Source organism: Tachyglossus aculeatus, chromosome X1, assembly GCF_015852505.1.
Source record: "Tachyglossus aculeatus isolate mTacAcu1 chromosome X1, mTacAcu1.pri, whole genome shotgun sequence".
In the NCBI taxonomy this organism is placed as follows: Eukaryota; Metazoa; Chordata; class Mammalia; order Monotremata; family Tachyglossidae; genus Tachyglossus; species Tachyglossus aculeatus.
Genome location: NC_052101.1, coordinates 10,673,681 through 10,693,328, shown reverse-complemented (window position 1 = coordinate 10,693,328; position 19,648 = coordinate 10,673,681). Strand labels below are relative to the sequence as shown.

The following is a 19,648-nucleotide window of genomic DNA, read 5'->3' as shown; positions in this document are numbered from 1 at the left end:
TGATGTGCATCTAGCTTTATTTCCATTTATTCTGAAGACTTGACACCTGTCCACATGTTTTGTTTTGTTGTCTGTCTCCCCCTCCTAGACTGTGAGCCCCTTGTTGGGTAGGGACTATCTCTCTATGTTGCCAACTTGTACTTCCCAAGCAGTTAGTACAGTGCTCTCTACACAGTAAGCGCTCAATAAATACTATTAAATGAATGAATGAATGAATGAATGAATATACGGAGGAGAGCTTGTACGCATGTAACACATTCACTTTAATGTTAACAGAGTAGACTGTAAAATCCTTTTGAGCAGGGAACAAGAAGCAGCGTGATCTCAAGGATAAAGCACAAGCCTGGAATCTAGATGATCCGGGTTCTAATCCCTGCTCCACAACTTAATAATAATAACATTTATTAAGCGCTTGCTATTTGCAAAGCACTATTCTAAACTGGGGAGTTTACGAGGTGATCAGGTTGTCCCACGGGGGCTCATAGTCTTAATCCCCATTTTACAGATGAGGTAACTGAGGCACAGAGCAGTGAAGTGACTTACCCAAGTCACACAACTGACAATTGGTGGAGCAGGGATTTGAGCCCATGACCTCTGACTCCAAAGCCTGTGCTCCTTCCACTGAGCCACGAGGAGGTAGGGCAGTATACGCAATTTACATAACAGAGAGAACTGAAAAGGGTTATTATGTGACTTAAAATGACAAATGGAAGAAATGAGCAATTGAACCCAAGAGATAGGGCCCTTGAACTTTTATTGACTATTTATTTATTTTCAGGGGGTGAGCAGAGCTTTGATATGACCTTGAGCAAGCTACTGAACTTCTCAGTGCCTCAGTTCTTCAGCTACAAAATAGGGATTAAATACCCATTTCTCCTTCTTACTTAAATAGTGAGTCCCATGTGGGACTGGGACTATATCCAGTCTAACTTGTTTCTACCCAGCACATAATAAGCACTAACCAAATACCATTAAAAAAAAAAAAAAACCTCTCTGTTATACTGTCCCCTCCCAAGAACTTAATACAATGTTCTTCAAACTTTAAACACTAAATTAATACTTTTGATTGATTATATATCATATATGAATTTACTTGTATGTATAGGCATGGAAATCTATGCTTAAACTCATAGGCAGGCATGGCTATATTTCTATATAGTATATAACATACTTGATGAAAGGAACACGGATGAAAATGGTGCCAAACTCCCAGGCTGATTCAAAGAAAGACATGGCTTTCCTAAACAATTCAGAGAGGTTTACAAAATGGCATGACATTATATTCTCCTGGCCTAAGACCTTGGCCCTGTCTGCTTGGTGCAAAAATGTCACCTTAAGAAATGAAGTGGAAATCACAGTAGTTTTAGTACCAACAGTACTGGATTTGTCAGCCGCCTAATAGAATGGAAATAAGATATCCTTCAAGGTATCAGTATGGAAGAACTGAAAAGCAATTGGCTGTGCTTATAGAGAAAGAAGTTTGACCCACAGGTTTGTTGTTCAGGGAAGTTGATTATGGTATTTGTTAAGCACTTACTGTGTGCCAAGCACTTTTCTAAGTGCTGGGGTAGAGAAAAAGCAATCAGGTTCTCCCACTTGGGGCTCACAGTCTTAATCCCCATTTTACAGATGAGATAACTGAGGCACAGAGAAATTAAGCGGCTTGCCCAAGGTCACACAGCAGACAAGAGGTGGAGCCGGGATTAGAACCCACATTCTCTGACTCCCAAACCCGGGCTGTTTCCATTAAGCCACACTGCTTCTTAGAGAAATTCATGGCATAGTGGATACAATATGTTGCCAACTTTTACTTCCCAAGCGCTTAGTACAGTGCTCTGCACACAGTAAGCGCTCAATAAATACGATTGAATGAATGAATGAACACAGGCCTGGAAGTCCAAAGGTCAGGGGTGTTCTAATCCCAGCTGTGCCACATGTCTGCTTTTTGATCTCGGGCGAGTCATTTCACTTCTCTGTGCCTCAGTTAACTCATCTGTAAAATGGGAATTGAGACAGTGAGCCCCATGTGCCACAGGAACTCTGTCCAACCCGATTTGTTTGTATCCACCCCAATGCTTAGTACAGTGCTTGGGTCATAGTTCCCACCTCACACCGCCTCAGGGGCCCAGCCCGACCCCACCTCTTTCCTCAGTTTCCCCTTATGCAAAAAGGAAGGGTGGATACAGGGGACGGCCTCAATGTTCCCAGGGAGGCTCCCAAGCATCTCAAGGCTCCTGCACGGCCAGTGGTTGGAGGCTGTGCCCTGAGTTGGCGTTCTCCTCAGCTGTGGGGTCCCAGAAAAAGCCCCTCTCCCCCCACCTCAGAGAGAGGCCTTCCCAGACTGAGCCCCCTCCTTCCTCTCCCCCTCCTCTCCATCCCCCCCACCTTACCTCCTTCCCCTCCCCACAGCACCAGTGTATATGTATATATGTTTATACATATTTATTACTCTATTTTACTTGTACATACTTACTCTATTTATATTATTTTGTTAATATGTTCTGTTTTGCTGCCTGTCTCCCCCTTCTAGACTGTGAGCCCACTGTTGGGTAGGGACCGTCCCTATATGTTGCCAACTTGTACTTTCCAAGCACTTAGTACAGTGCTCTGCACACAGTAAGCGCTCAATAAATACGATTGAATGAATGAATGAATAGTAAGCACTTAGCAAATGCCATTAAAAAAAAAAGTCTTCAGTCTGCTCTCCTCCCCTGAGCATGTTCCTCCTGTCCCCCCATACTACCTGATGAGAAGCAGCATGGCCTAATGGGTAGACCACAGCTTAGTCTATTTGCAAAAGCATGGGCTTGGTAATCGTGGGTTCTAATCCGCTTGTCTGCTGTGTGACCTTGGGCCAGTCACTTAATTTCTCTTAACTTGTCTTCTGGGTCGTGGGTTCTAATGTGCTTGTCTGCTGTGTGACCTTGGACAAGTCACTTAACCTCTCAGTTACCTCATACGTAAATTGGGGATAGACTGTGAGCCCCACGTGGAACAACCTGATTACCTTGTATCAAGAGAAGCAGCATGGCTCAGTGGAAAGAGCTCGGGCTTTGGAGTCAGAGGTCATGGGTTCAAACCCCGGCTCCGCCAATTGTCAGCTGTGAGCCCACTGTTGGGTAGGGACCGTCTCTATATGTTGCCAACTTGTACTTCCCAAGCGCTTAGTACAGTGTTCTGCACACAGTAAGCACTCAATAAATGCTATTGAATGAATGAATGAATGAATAACTTCTCTGTGCCTCAGTTACCTCATCCATAAAATGGAGATTAAGATGTGAGCCCCCCATGGGACAACCTGATCACCTTGTAAACTCCCCAGCACTCAGAACAGTGCTTTGCACATAGTAAGCACTTAATAAATGTCATCGTTATTATTATTATGATTATTATTACCCCAGCACTTAGAACAGTATTTCTAAACTGTAAGGCTGTTGTGGGCAGCGATTGTCACTCTTTATTACTGAATTGCACTTTCTAAGCTCTTAGTACAGTACTCTGCATAATGTACGCGCTCAGTAGATACAATTGAATAAATGCTTGGCACATAGTAAGTGCTTAACAAATACTGTAATAATAATGATAATTATTATTATTATTATTAGAGCACAGGCCTGGGAGTGAGAAGGATCTGGGTTCCAATCCAAGCTCTGCCACTTGTCTGCTCTGTGACTTTAGGCAAGTCACAACTTCTCTCTGCCTCAGTTCCCTCATCTGTAAAATGAAGATTGAGACCGTGAGCCCCATGTGGGACATGGACTGTGTAAAACCTAATTAGCTTTTAACTACCCCAGGCTTAGTAGAGTGCCTGGCATGTAGTCAGTGCTTACCAAATATCATTTAAAAAAAGAAAGAAGAAAGGGAAAACCCCGGGCAGACAACTATGCTAATGTCAAAGTTCTTTCAGTGGCCTCAGCTGCAAAACTATTGATACAGAAACAATAATCCAGGCTGCACAATACGATCTATATCAACACTGGAAGTGGCATTTGTTCGCTGTATGGATTCCGTAAAATTCTCTTCAAATAATTCGATGGGTTCATGGACACACTTGACTTAGAAGGAGCTGGTCTCTTGGGCACAAGGATTTAATGTGTTCCACGAGGTCAAATTCTATCCAACAGTGACTTCCCTTGATGATCTGGGATTTGCCCTCATTCTGCATCCGGCTCTGATGCACTGTGTGTCTCTCTCTCTATTACACTTCCTTCATGTATGTGATTTTGTGCCGGTATAAATCACTTCCTGTGAATATAAGCATCTGTCAACTATCTAAATCCGCCTATGTGTAGGAATGAAACGCTTAGAAGGTTGTCATTTGGGTTACCACTGATTGCTCTTCCTAGCTTGCAGGGGGTGCCAATTCACAATTATCTGGAAGCACATTTTATCCATGCCAAAGTGCTGTATTATGAGATGAAATAATAATACTAATAATAGTAATAGTAATAATAAGGGCATTTGTTAAGCACTTACTATGTGCAAAGTACTGTTCTAAGCGCTGGGGAGGTTACAAGGTGATCAGGTTGTCCCACAGGGGGCTCACAGTCTTAATCCCCATTTTACAGATGAGGTAACTGAGGCACAGAGAAGTTAAGTAACTTGCCCAAAGTCACACAGCTGACAAGCAGCCGTGCCGGGATTTGAACACATGACCTCTGACTCCCAAGCCCACAAACAAGGTTTTTAAGGGACCACTATGGTTCCCGCCAGAGCCAGCAGAGAGTGGAGCAAGGGTAGCAATTAACTCCCTACCCTTTCCTTCTCCAACAGCTCCTCCCTCTTCTCCCTTGTCCCTGAAACTGCTGCCTTAATCTCTACACCACCTTTCTCCCTGGAAGTTATTTTTTTCATTTATTTGGGATTTTTTTTGTTTCCCCTCCACCCAACTCCTGAAAATATTTTTCTGAGCCCTCTAATTTCCCCAACTCCAGTTTCAGTGCCTATTTCATGTTAACATCAATCAATCCATCAAAGGTATGTATCTGAGCACTTACTGTGTGCAGAGCACTGTACTAAGTGGTTAGGAGAGTGCCATATGATGAAGTTGATAGACATCGGATTTACAATCTAGTGAAGCTAACATCCTTCTATCAAGTCATTTTCTTTATGTGTATATAACTGAGTGAGCACAAAAAGTAAGTTCTTGAATACGGTAAGTACAGTAATTCTTTGAAAAGGTATGGATGCAGATATGAGGAACCAAACACACAGCCTTAGTCTCAAACTAGTCTGGGCCACTCTATTCTTGTAAATATGAATAGCAAATATTTGATTGATTGATTGATTGAGAATGTGATTTAAAATTACTACCTGGCATTTATTCCCCTAATGTGCTTTCCAAAGCAGTATTTTCTTATCACGAAGCATACTTTCAATAATATCGTACAGTGTAATTGAAAATAATTTATACCAAAATTAAAGATGGTCTGCTATTCCTCTGTGATTTCCTTTACCATAAGGAAGAGACGGCAATCTTCGGTGCTTGCTCCAGCACGAACATGTTCAGATTGTTAACCAAATATTTCTAGGTTGCTACTTTTCCAAAACACCTGTGAAAATTCTTTCTAAAATGTGTTTGTTAGTGTTATTGCTGTAAACGTGAGTACCAGGACAAGAATCAGTCTTAAACCCTCAACTTGTGGAGGACTGAATCCTCAGAGTCACTTAGTGTTTCAATCATAGCACTTTTAAGACCTCATCAATTGAGATCATGGAATATGATTATAAGAACATTTAAGTCACGTGCCAGCAACAAGGCTTTTAAATGATAGATATTAGTGACACAATAGTCATTATATAGGAGAGTCTCAAGAAGAGTAATTATCAATCAACCCACCAATCACACCTTTTCAACTTCCCTTAGCCCGTTTTTGACAGTGGGGTGGACAAAGCAAGTCGAGTAGAAATGTTACTTCCTACCCTTGACTCTTCCAAGAGAAGCAGTGTGGCCTAGTGGAAAGGACATAGGATTGAGAGTCAGGGGACTTGGGTTCTAATCCTGGCTCTGACGCTTGCTGGGTGGTCTTGGGCAACTCATTTCACTTCTCTGTGCCTCAGCTTCCCCATCTGCAAATTGGGACTTAACTGTTCCGCCTTCCACTTCGACTGTGAGTATTTCATGGGGCAGGGGCTTTGTCTGATATGATTGTATTGTATTGTGTCTACTCCAGTGAAAACACAGTGCATGGCACATGATAAGTGTTTAATAAATATCATCATTATCATTATTGTTATAATTATTATATTGCTATTGATATAAGCAAATTACATTTTGCTGATCTATCTATATATATATCTATCTATCCATATCTATATATCTATATCTATATCTATCTATCTATCTATATCTATATCTATATCTATCTATCTATCTATATACATCTATCTATCTATCTATCTATATAGATAGAGATAGATAGAGATAGATAGATAGATAGATAGATAGATAGATAGATAGATAGATAGATAGATAGATGCATGAGCTGTAGATTTGGTGGAAATTCAGACACCTATCTGACCCCATCCATCTTCAATTCATTCTCGAGAGCTTCAATTCTTCCTTCTCCTCCTCCTGAGAACAATACACCTCCATCATTGTTTAATCTCATTTGCAGCAGGTGTTCCAGACATTTAACTCCCTTCACAAACCCCCGGTCTCTGTGCCCCCACTATCTCTTTCCCCTAATGACCTGACTATGTAATTGATCAATAAAATAGAAATCATCAGATGTGACTGCCATAAAATCTTCCCGTTCCTTTCCAGTACCTCCCCCTTCCTAGCCTTCTTTGACTTTCCCAATTTTCCCAGAAGTATCACAAGAGACCCTTCTCATGATCACACCTGGAGAGTTTCCAGTACTCTACCAGCTATGGGAGGGAGAGGCAAGCAGAGGCCTATCCATTCCATTCCTCACTTGGCCAGTGGCTAGCGAGTGGAAGGTCATCTGCTACATGTCAAAACTCACCTGTATTGGGCAGCAGCGACATGGGAGAGAGTCGAGGGTGGAGACTCAAGTTTACTGCATGGAAGGAGGTGATGATAAACCGCTTCCCTATTTTTACCAAAAAAACTGAACAGATACACTACTGAAACGATTGTAGGTGGTTGGTGGGGCGTTCTGGGAGTGATGTGTCCATGGGTCGGAGACCACTCGACAGCATAAGACGAGACTAGATATCCAGGGGACATCTCTTACCTCCTCTAAAAATCTAGGCCTCCACCCTTCTCTGATCCCATCCTTCTGTACTTATCAGAACACTTGCCCATTCCTTTCATCCTTCCCTGGCTTCCATCTTTAACCATTCACTTTACAATGGGTACTTCTCCACTGCATTAAAACATGGTCATGTATCCCTTAAGCTAATAAAAAAATGCCCCCAATGACCTCATGACCCCTTCAGGTTATCATCCATCTCTATCCTACCATTTTTCTCCAAACTACTTGAGTTGCCTACAGCTGCTACTCTACTTCCTCTCCTCCAAATGTCTCCTCGATTCCCTCTAATCTGGTTTACACCCTCTTCACTACATAGAAAATGCCTGTGCTAAGGTCAGCAATAACCATCTTCTTGCCAAATCTGATGATCTCTACTCCATCCAAATCCTCCTAGACCTATCAGCTGACTTTGACACCGTGGACCACCTCCTTCTCCTTGAAACATTATCCAACCTTGGCCTTATCCAACCTTGGAGAGACACTGTCCTATCCTGGGTCTTCTCCTAACTCTCCAACTGCTCCTTCTCTGTCTTTTTTGCAGGTTCCTCCTTTTCCTCCCACCCCCTGTCACTGGCTTTCCCTCCACTGCAGTTCTTGTCCCCCTTCTATTCTCCATCTATACACACTCTCTTGCTGAATTCATTCACTTCCATGGCTTCAGCTAAAATTTTTACATGGATAATTCCCAGATTTCCCTCTCCAGCCCTGACCTCTCTTCCTCTCTTAGGTCTCACATTTCCTCTTGCCTTTAGAGCTTCTCTATCTGGATGTTCTGCTCACATCTCAAGCTAAACATGTCCAAAACAGAACTCTTCATTTTTCTACCAAAACTCTGTCCTCCTCCTGTCTTTCTCAGACATCACTACTATCCTCCCTATCTCACAAGCCCCACGACCTGGGCATTCTTCTCTACTCACCATTCTCGTTCAACTGACATAGTCAATTATCACCAAATCCTCTTGGTTTTACCTTCAAAGTATCACTAAAATCTGCCCTTTCCTTTCCATCCAAACTGCTACTATGCTGAACCAAATATATAGCCTATCATGCCTTGACTATTGCATCAGCCAAGTATTATTATTATTATTATTATTATTATTATTATTATTATTATTATTATTATTATTATTATTATTATCTGCTTCGCTTTCCTCTCTTCTTCTATCTCTCCCCACTCCAGTCCTTATTTCACTCTGCTATCTGAAGCATTTTTCTATGAGAATTTCAGTCCAGGTCCCATCGCTCCTCAAAAACTTCCAGGGGTCACCTCCACATCAAACTCCTCACCATTCATTCATTCAATCATATTTATTGAGTGCTTACTGTGTGCAGAGCACTGTACTAAGCGTTTGGGTAGTACAAATTAGCAACATATGGAGACGGTCCCTACCCAACAGTGGGCTCACAGTCTAGATCAGCTTTAATAACAATAATAATAATAATTATTATTATAACAATACTTGTGGTATTTGTTAAATGCTTACTATGTGCCAGCCTGTACTAAGTGCTGGAGTAGATACAAGATAATTGGGTAGAGAAGCAGCGTGGCTCTGTGGAAAGAGCACAGGCTTGGGAGTCAGAGGTCATGGGTTCTAATTCCAGCTCCACCACTTGTCAGCTGTGTGACTTTGGGTAAGCCACTTAACTCCTCTGTGCCACAGTTCCCTCATCTGTAAAATGGGGATTAAGACTGTGAGCCCCACGGGGGACAACCTGATCACCTTGTATCCTCCCCAGCGCTTAGACCAGTGCTTTGCATATAGTAAGCACTTAACAAATGCTATTATTACTATTATTATCATTATATAGTCCCTGCCCCATTTAGGGCTCCCAGTCTCAATCCCCATTTTACAGATGAGGTAACTGAGGCACAGAGAAGTTAAGTGACTTACCCCACATCACAGCACATATAGAGAAACAGCGTGGCTCAATGGAAAGAGCACGGGCTTGGGAGTCAGAGGTCATGATTTATACTATAGTTTATTAACTATAATATAGTTATATTAAATATACCTATATTTATAATATAGTTATTATAAATAAATAGTAATTTATTTATACTATAGTTTGCCTCCTCCTCTAAGTTCCTTGAGACTTGAAATACATCTACCTACTCTGTTGTACTCTCCCAAGTACTTAATAATGATAATAATGGTATTTGTTAAGCACTTACTATGTGCCAAGCACTGTTCTAAACATTGACCACTGTTCTAAGTGCCGCACAGTGCTCTGCAAAGAGTAAGTGTTCATTAATAAATACCAATTAATGATTGATTAAAGGGATTCCTTTTTCTTCGGTGGGTTCTATGAAATGCAAACAAGATGCTCAAATTAGTGCAGGCAAATAAATGAAATCAAAATAAATTTCAGTGGAACGTTATCCATGCAGTCTATGCATCCTCCCTATTTAAACTTTCCTTAAAAGACAAGCAGTATACCTAGAAGAAGCAGTGTGGCTCAGTGGAAAGAGCCCGGGCTTGGGAATGAGGTCATGGGTTCTAATCCCGGCTTCATCACTTGTCAGCTGTGTGACTTTGGGCAAGTCATTTAACTTCTCTGGGCCACAGTGACCTCATCTGTTAAATGGGGATGAAGATTGTGAGCCTCCCCGTGGGACAACCTGATCACCTTGTATCCTCTCCAGTGCTTAGAACAGTGCTTTGCACATAGTAAGCTCTTAACAAATGTTATTATTATTATTATTATTATTATTATTATTATTATTAATCTTCAAAGTTAAACTAAATGCACAAATGATACGATTTAATCATTTTTTTCTTAAAGCATTCTAAGAAAAAAGCAATTTTACACCTCATTGCAACAAGGTTAACTACTTGACAGAGAAAGTTAGCCTTGGCATTATGTTACCAAATGTGCTTCTAACTCAGCTTTAATTAAAGTTTTGCTGAAACAGAAATTTTTGTTTTTACCAGGGCTGCTTTGTTGTGAATATGTGAAAAATATTCAATGCAGGAAACCTGTATGACAGATTTTTAATTAAAAATGGTGCACATTTAAAATTTATCAAGAAGGTAATCATTTTTATTCTGACTACTGAATAGGATGAGCCTATGATTTTTTCAGGCCATCTAAATACTTAGGTATTCCAATAAACTAGAAAAATATGTTCATGTAATAGAAAAAATATTTTAGGTTATATATTATATTTTGTCAACTATAAGAGTAAAGGAGTTCGCCTCTTTATATAAGGCCATGCTGGGCCCTCACTGGGAATGTGGTATGCAGTATCGATTATTTCTTAGGAAGGGCATCATTCAACTGGAGATTTATAGATTGTGGCATGAAAGAAGATCGGGATAATGAAGCAGTTTCTGAAAGAGTTAATGCTCCATTCTTTAAATATTCAGGCTTAGAATGAGGTCTACAAAATTCTAAAGCTCTTGTCTATAAATTTATCACTATCATCCCCACCCCAAAGCCTGTCCTCTTCCAGACATTCCCATAACTGTGAGGAAACAGGATGATTAGGTGAAAAGGCCACGGGCCTGGGAAGTCCTGCTGTGTGACCTTGGGCCAGTCATTTCACTTATTTGTGCCTCAGAGATTCAATGTTAGAAATGGGGATTCAATATTTGTTCTCCCTCCTGCTTAGACTGAACCGCATGTGGGACAGGGATTATGTCCCATCTGATTATCTTATATCTGTTCCAGGCTATAGTAAAGGCTTGGCTTGCAATAAGTACTTAGAAAATACAATTATTATTAGCCACTACAGCCCTAGTGAGACTCTACCTGCTGCTGATACATGTATAATTCACTTGGGATTCTTTAGGTATATTTTACTTAATTCCTTCATCAGTGACTTTTACAGGTAGAGGGGAATCTCTTCCCCAAGTGCTGCTTGTTGGCAAATAGGAAAATGATTGGATTATTTACCTAGAGTAAATGACTCATATAAGGAAAAAACTGAGTAGTTATTCATTTTGAGAATGCTTTGTGTTTGACAGAGAATTAGTGACAGGTCCAGAGAAATCATTGCTGCCTTCTGTTCTGCTATTTCTTTAACACTTTTAAAGCTCTATGCATTCTGGCTAACAGATTAATTCCCTGCAGTATGTTTTTACATAATAGTCTTTTCATTACCATTAATTCATTTACTGTATCACCTTAAAAAGGTCTTCTAGCCCACCTTCAATGATGTAAACATCATTTTCACAATGTTGCTTTAGTTATTTTCACACTCCTGGGCACTGAGCAAGTGTTTTCAAACCATTAAGACAACAGCTTTAATGAAGCCTGACTAGAACTGATGAGACATGATGGGAACTATTTTATTCATTTCTGGGTAGATGAAGTGCTCAAGACATCTCTCTAACAGTATGAGGTGATGAGTTATTTTTAAGCCTTCTTTGTCCTGGCAATATTCATGCTCACCAGAGTACTTTCATTGTGTTCTAAATACTCTTTCAAAGACCACAACTTTTCCCATTCTACAGTCAATTGCATTTCCACAAACTTTTCCAAAACATCAGTTCATTTTTAATTCCCTAGAATTGTCCAAACCCTTCTCCTTTAATAAAAATGGTGATAAATTACAGAGACAGAATTTTCTAGGTTTCTATTTCTTCCCACTGTAATGTTCCGCATCTGCAAATGGTTCCTGGTTCTTCCCCATGCAAATCTTCCATTGAACTGAATTGATGCATCTGAATGTTCTGCCTGTTTATTCTATAACATTCAGTGGATGAGGTGGAGAGGAGAGAACGGTTATTTTATTTTTTTTTTTATTTCTGGAATGTAATTTCCCAGGACTCTTGTAATTATTTTGTGTCCTTCCTAAAATATTGTGTTCATCCTTTTAGGTGAGGTGGAAAGGAAGAAATAAAAAAGGAAATGAAGGAGAAAATTAAGGAAGGAGAAAAAAGAAAGGGGAGAAAGAAGCAAGATTAAGAGAGAGTTAGCTAAAAGGAAATGAGGGAAGAAGAGAGATAGTGGACATTGTTCTTTATTTTATAAAAATGTGCTAAACGCATGAAAAGCAGCATGGCCTAGTACGTAGAGCTAGGAGGAACTGGGTTCTAAACCCAGCTTTGCCACATGTCTGCTGTGTGACCTTGGGTAAGCCACTTTACTTCTCTGGACCTCAGTTACCTCATCTGTCAAATGGGGATTTAGACTGTGAGCCCCAAATGGGACAGGGACTGTGTCCAACCTGAACAATTTGTATCTATGCCAGCACTTAGAACAGTGTGTGGCACATAGTAAGCCATTAGCAAGTACTGTAATTATAATCATTATTATTACATGAACATTTTGCATGGAAAAATCAATTTATGATCTCACCATATTGTCAGTGCTGTGCCACAGACCATCAGACAGTTGCCAGGATCAATCAATCAATCAATCAATCATATTTATTGAGCGCTTACTGTGTGCAGAGCACTGTACTAAGCGCTTGGGAATTACAAGTTGGCAACATATAGAGACAGTCCCTACCCAACAGTGGGCTCACAGTCTAGAAGGGGGAGACAGAGAACAAAACCAAACATATTAACAAAATAAAATAAATAGAATAGATATGTACAAGTAAAATAAGTAAATAAATAGAGTAATAAATATGTACAAACATATATACATAGGTCAGTGATAATGATAATAATAACAATAACAACAATAATAATGATAATAACATAAGTACATGCTCAGTGCTAATCACTGGGGTAGATGCAAGATAATCAGATCAGACCCTGGCTCATATTGGGCTCAGTCTAAGGGGCAGAGAGAACATATACCGTATCCCAATTTTACACATGATGAAATCATTGCCTAGAGAAGTTAAGTGACTTACCCAGTGTCACACAGCAGGCCTGAGTCTTTGCATGTGTGCATGCCATAAATATACAGCCACTGGTATTCCTAGTTTTTGGATGATTCTTTCAGAGACTATTGAAAATGCCCTTAGCTTGTAGTCAGAAAAGGAAACTGAAGAATCGGAAGGGTATTCCGTCTCTAGCTTCCAGATTCCTCATCTCATTCTGCAGCATGGTTCGATCAAAAAGTTAAATGACACTTGATCCGTCACACAGCCCTGTTTAATTTTAATGATGGTAGGTCAGAAAGAGCAGCTTCAAAGATTTTATTGTTCTTCTGGTTGAATAGTTCTGACAAGTCAGTAATTTACTATCTTTGCTTGATGCCCTCCATAGCGTAGGGATTTCTTCATCAGTCATTCCACCCAACTGGATTTTGCTTATATATTCTTTCGTATCTTTATGTATAGAGAGATTTATGTATTGATGCTCTATGGATACTTAGAATTACCTCAGTTTCACAGGAACTGATAAAAACTATGGATGTTTTAATTTTCTTAATGGCCATCATTTGTACGTTAAGAGGTTGTCTATTACTTCCCTTTTGTAGTCACTTCTTGCATTTTGCTCTTTGATAAGTGCATATCATGTCACATGGTCCTACTAAGCAAACAGAAGCACGTGAGGTTTATCTCTTATTTCCTGTAGAATAAATGTATAGTATATATAAATATATATACCAGTCCACATGTTTTGTTTTGTTGTCTGTCTCCCCATTCTAGACTGTGAGCCCATTGTTGGGTAGGGACCATCTCTATATATTGCCAACCTGTACTTCCCAAGCGCTTAGTACAGTGCTCTGCACACAGTAAGCGCTCAATAAATACAATTGAATGAATGAATGAATATCTATCTATCTATATCTATCTATCTATATATATATATATATATATATTCAGTTTACAATCTTACCATATTTTCCAAATTATCTACATAACACTCCAGCTATGTTGGGTTTTGCACAGGTTGCCAAAGAAGATATGTTCCAAAAAAAAAAACAAAAAACAAAAAAAACTATGTGTCACAGATGATATTTCCTGAGTGTAGATGAACAATAATGAGAACAGTTTGACAGTTTGAGAAATATTCCATCATCCTAGATGCTTATCTTGTCTTCAGTAAATGATTGCATAAGAGAAGGATACATCATAGCAAGTGAGTAACGGATTGGATTTTATGAGTTTTTCCCTTGAACAATATGATGATAAATTCACACAATAGCATTTGATTTTTGAGACGGTTTATTATTCACCAGGAGTATCAGACAAGGAAAATGAGTTTGCCCTTCAGTCTTTGAAACCTTTTGTAGCAATGATACCCATATTCTAGGGAAAAAAAAAGCCCTCTACTCTAAATAACCAGCTTTTCATTATTTCCCCAGTTGCTCTCTACTTGTGCTTTTTACATTAGTTTTCACATTCAGAGGCATGTTAAATAGCTAAATTTCCAAAGAGAGGTAATTAATGAGCTGAGCAAATGAAATGAATGAGCTGAAGAAAGTGATAAGGTTCCGTTATTTAAAATAAGTAGACACAAATATAATTCCATTGTTATCACCTTATTCCCTATGTCATTTTATCAAAATAAGATGGGATATTGTCATTTAAACACGTACGCTTTGTGAAACCATACATTTATGCTTTTGCAAGACGTAGCATGGCCTAGTGGAAAGAGCAAGGCCCGAAGTCAGAGAACCTGGGTTCTAATCCCATCTCTGCCCGTTGCTCTGCCAATTGGTTGCTGTGTGACACTGGGCAAGTCACTTAACCTTTCTGTATCTCAGTTTCCACAGCTGTAAAATGGGGATTCAATATCTGTTCTCCCTCCTACTTTGATACTTTATTGCTTGGGAAGCAGCGTAGCTCAGTGGAAAGAGCCCCGGCTTGGGAGTCAGAGGTCATGGGTTCTAATCCCGGCTCTGCCACATGTCTGCTGTGTGACCTTGGGCAAGTCACTTCACTTCTTCTAGACTGTGAGCCCACTGTTGGGTAGGGACCGTCTCTATATGTTGCCAACTTGTACTTCCCAAGTGCTTAGTACAGTGCTCTGCACACAGTAAGCGCTCAATAAATATGATTGATTGATTCTCTGAGCCTCAGTTACCTCATCTGTAAAATGGGGATGAAGACTGTGAGCCCCACGTGGGACAACCTGATCACCTTGTATCCCCCCAGCACTTAGAACAGTGCTTTGCACATAGTAAGTGCTTAACAAATGCCATCATAATTATTATACTGTGAGCCCCATGTGGGTCAGGGACTATGTCCAACCTAATTACCTTGTACTTACCGCAGCACTTAGAACAGTGTTTGGCACAAAGTAAGTGCTTAACAAATACCATTAAAATTATTTTAAAGCAATATGATTATGAGATAATTTGATATCAATCAATGATATTTATTGATGTATTGTTTTCAAGTGGGGAAGCAGCGTGACCTAGTGGAAAGAGCTTGGGCCTGGGAATCAGAGAATGTGGATTTACTCCCAGCTCTGGCATTTTCCTGCTATGCAATCTTGGGAAAGTCACTTAACTTCTCTGTGCTTCAGTTTCCACATCTGCAAAATGTGGATTCAAAAGCTGTTCTTCCTAATCCTTAGACTATGAGCCCTATTCATTCATTCAATCATATTTATTGGGTGCTTTCTGTGTGCAGAGCACTGTACTAAGCGCTTGGGAAGTACAAGTCGGCAACCTATAGAGACGGTCCCAATGGGCTCACCCTATGTGAGACATGATTATCTTGCACTTACCGTAGCGCTTAGTAGAGTGCATGGCACATAGTAAGTGCTTAACAATATTATTATTATTATTATCACTACTATTATCACACAGGAGGTCTGCCACCAGTTGTTTCAAGATTCTTATATAGGTACAGTAATGCCTTTTATCACTTTTAATTTTAACATTAAAATACCAGAGAAACATACTTATGCACAACAATTTTCATTGTCTGAGAAGTGATGTATTTTTGTAGAAGGTTTCTCTGGAGTTTTTCCTTCCTGCTGCTTCACAGTGGTTTTAAGGTGCTCTCAAATTCTCCCTTGTGAAGATGTCCCAGAGGCTGGATGAGATTGCAAAGGAGGCGAGAAGTCAGGGTTGTTGAGATCAATTTAGGAGTCATTTGCAAAGACATGGCAACTTAAAGTAGACATGTGAGTTTGTAAAGTGAAGGGAGTGAATATGTAATCCTGGGGATTGAGAAGTGATCTTGGGGATGAAGTGAGGGTGCCATGAATGAGAATTGAAGGTCTGGAATGGCAGGGGGAGAGCTAAATGAAGTAGTTAAGGAGGGGGAGAAAGTCATGTTGTGCAGCTCAAACAGTTATGGCTTAAGAGGTTAGATTTATGGTGGCCCAGTTTAGGCTGGTTTGGGGATTTTCACCAGGAAAACTCAGCTGCAGAGCACTAATTATGTGACCCCCCAAACAGCCTTATTAAAATCATCACATTTTCCCCAAGAGGCCTACCACAACTAAGCTCTTAGTGTGGTTCAGTGGAAAGAGCACAGGTTTACGAGTCAGAGGTCATGGGTTCAAATCCTGTCTCCGCCACTTGTCAGTTGTGTGACTTTGGGCAAGTCACTTGACTTCTCTGGGCCTCAGTTACCGCGTCTGTAAAATGGGGATGAAGACTGTGAGCCCCACATGGGACAACCTGATCACCTTGTATCCTCCCCAGTGCTTAGAACAGTGCTTTGCACATAGTAAGTGCTTAACAAATGCCGTTATTATTATTATTATTATTTCTCCTACTCCCTTTCTCTCTTCTGCATTACCTACACACTTGGACCTTTTAGACACCTATATTCGCCCCACTGTCAGCCCCAGCATACGTATGTACATTTCCATAATTCATTTAATTATATCAGTTTCTATCTTCCTCTCTAGACAGGGAGGGATCTTGGTGGTAGAGCTGGGAGTGAGATACAGTCAGAAGGTGAGCTGGGAAGGAGAAAAGAAGGTGAGCCTTGAACAGGAAGATGGTAGAAACTGGCAGAGAGTCTTGAAATCAGCAGGGAAGAGGTTTTGCTTGATGCAGAAGTAAATCCATTGCTTTTGAGGAGTGGATTGTGTCACGTGAGATCAGATGTAATTTGCTGCAACTTATTCATCCCTCACACTGAATCGAGCTCTTAGTAAGTGCTCAATAAATACAACTGACTGAATGAATGCACTCAATGATATTTACTAAGCATCTGTTGGGTACTGAATGAGTACATCTCCTTTTCCTTTAGTTTCCATTTTATCAACTGTATTTATCATCATCATCATCATCAATCGTATTTATTGAGCGCTTACTATGTGCAGAGCACTGTACTAAGCGCTTGGGAAGTACAAATTGGCAACGTATAGAGACAGTCCCTACCCAACAGTGGGCTCACAGTCTAAAAGATATTTATAATTATTTCTTCAGCAAAAATGAATGTCAACTGATATTCTAGGCAGTCTGTTATTTACTGCAACATGAAATGCAACTATATGTCCATGACATCCGGAAAATGCATCCTTTGCTGTATCGTGAGCTTTAATGTGATTAGATAAGAGTTCTTCTCTTGGCTTTTCATTTGAAGTTATTGCATCCACTTCTTCTGAAAATTACAATGTAGGAGTTCAATTTGAATAAACGGTTTCCAACCCAACTAGTGGCCGTCAATCAATAAAGACCCAGAAAATGATTTAATGGGTTGTTTGTGAAATATTTTAATGCGGTCACCAGCAAAATTAAAAAGAGCCTGAAAGTGATAATCATCCATTTGGAGAGGTTCTCTTTGTGCAGAGAAATAATATTTATGTAAATGAAATAAAGATTGGAAAATATAGGGAATTTGAATAGTATTAGAGCACTACTTAAAATACAAAATGCATTTTTAAGCATGGGGTAATTGAAAGTAAGTGAATGTAATATTAAAAAAGTCATAGTTGGCATTTAAAGAGAATTCTCACAGCATCATTTGAAGAAGAAAAGAGCTCAGGCAACAATGAAATCATTGAAAACTTTATCAAATTTAATTAAACAGTGAAAATATATTTTGGCAGAGTGACAGTGGCTACGGTGATGAGGAGGTCTGCTTTCTGGCACTTTTCCCCATCGTTAAATAGAAGACCATAGAACGGTTTGGGGCAAAAAGGGTTTAATGATGGAAAGTGTGTTATAGAATTGTAACAATAGTGTTTTGTTTTGTCGTCTGTCTCCCCCTTCTAGACTGTGAGCCCTTTGTTGGGTAGGGACCATCTCTATATGTTGCCAAATTGTACTTGTGCAATGCTCTGCACACAGTAATAATAATAATAATAATAATAATAGCATTTATTAAGTGCTTACTATCTGCAAAGCACTGTTCTAACCACCGGGAAGGCTACAAAGTGATCAGGTTGTCCCACGGAGAGCTCACAGTCAATCCCCATTTTACAGATGAATTAACTGAGGCACAGAGAAGTTAAGTGACTTGCCCAAAGTCACACAGCTGACAATTGGTGAAGCAGGATTTGAACCCATGGCCAATGACTCCAAAGCCCGTGCTCTTTCCAATGAGCGACGCTGCCTCTTTTAAGCGCTCAATAAATGCAATTGAATGAATGAATGAATGAATTTGAAAAAATGCTTTTTTCTCTTTGTCAACAAAAGGATAAGGTATATGGCTGACTGAATCCCCAGGTAGCCCCGACTAACCGAATACTCGTGAAGATAGAAACTTTTCTCATGTACTAATGTCCCTTTTATTCTAATTTCCGAGAAGGGAAATAAAAGGCAACCCTTTTATCTGAAAATTCTACTATCAACCTTTTTTCTGAATATTAGCATTTCATGATGAAAACATGAAAAAGTGTTCTGTAAAATAATCACCCCCAAGATGAATTGAGGAGCAAATGGTTACAAGGTTACTGGAGTTGAAAGGTATTTTTATGAAGCATAAGTCTTCAATATATTTTTTTTTGTTCTTGCCTGAACATTTTGATCAGAGTCTTCAGTTATGACTCTCTTGAAGGTTCTAACCATCAAATATATGAGAAAAAAGAGCAATACCTGGAGATTAAACTGCTCGATAAGATGGTTTTCTTGTCCATCTTGCCTTGTTTTAACCTCCAGCATTTTCTGAACGTTCTCAATTAATAATGATGGCATTTATTAATCAATCAATCACATTTATTGAGCGCTTACTGTGTGTGGAGCACTGTACTAAGTGCTTGGGAAGTACAAGTTGGCAATCAATCAATCATATTCATTGAGCACTTACTGTGTGCAGAGCACTGTACTAAGCGCTTGGAAAGTACAAGTTGGCAACATATAGAAACAGTCCCTACCCAACAGTGGGCTCACAATCTAGAAGAAATACGATTGATTGATTGATTGATTGATTGATTATTAAGTGCTTACTATGTGCAAAGCACTGTTCTAAGTCTTGGGGGGGGGGGATACAAGGTGATCAGGTTGTCCCACGTGGGCCTCACGGTCTTCATCCCCATTTTACAGATGAGGGAACTTCATCCCCATTTTACAGATCAGAGAAGTTAAGTGACTTTCCCAAGGTCACACAGCAGGCAAGTGGTGGAGCCGAGATTAGAACCCATGACCTCTGACTCCCAAGCCCAGCCTCT

The 19,648-nt window shown here is 39.9% G+C and overlaps 1 protein-coding gene across 1 annotated transcript in view; it reads left to right on the top strand.

Annotated features, from left to right (window-relative positions):
- The window catches only part of CSMD1 (CUB and Sushi multiple domains 1), a 1,252,749-nt gene that overhangs the window by 874,441 nt on the left and 358,660 nt on the right, over positions 1-19,648 (top strand). The gene's annotated exons all lie outside the window — the stretch shown is intronic.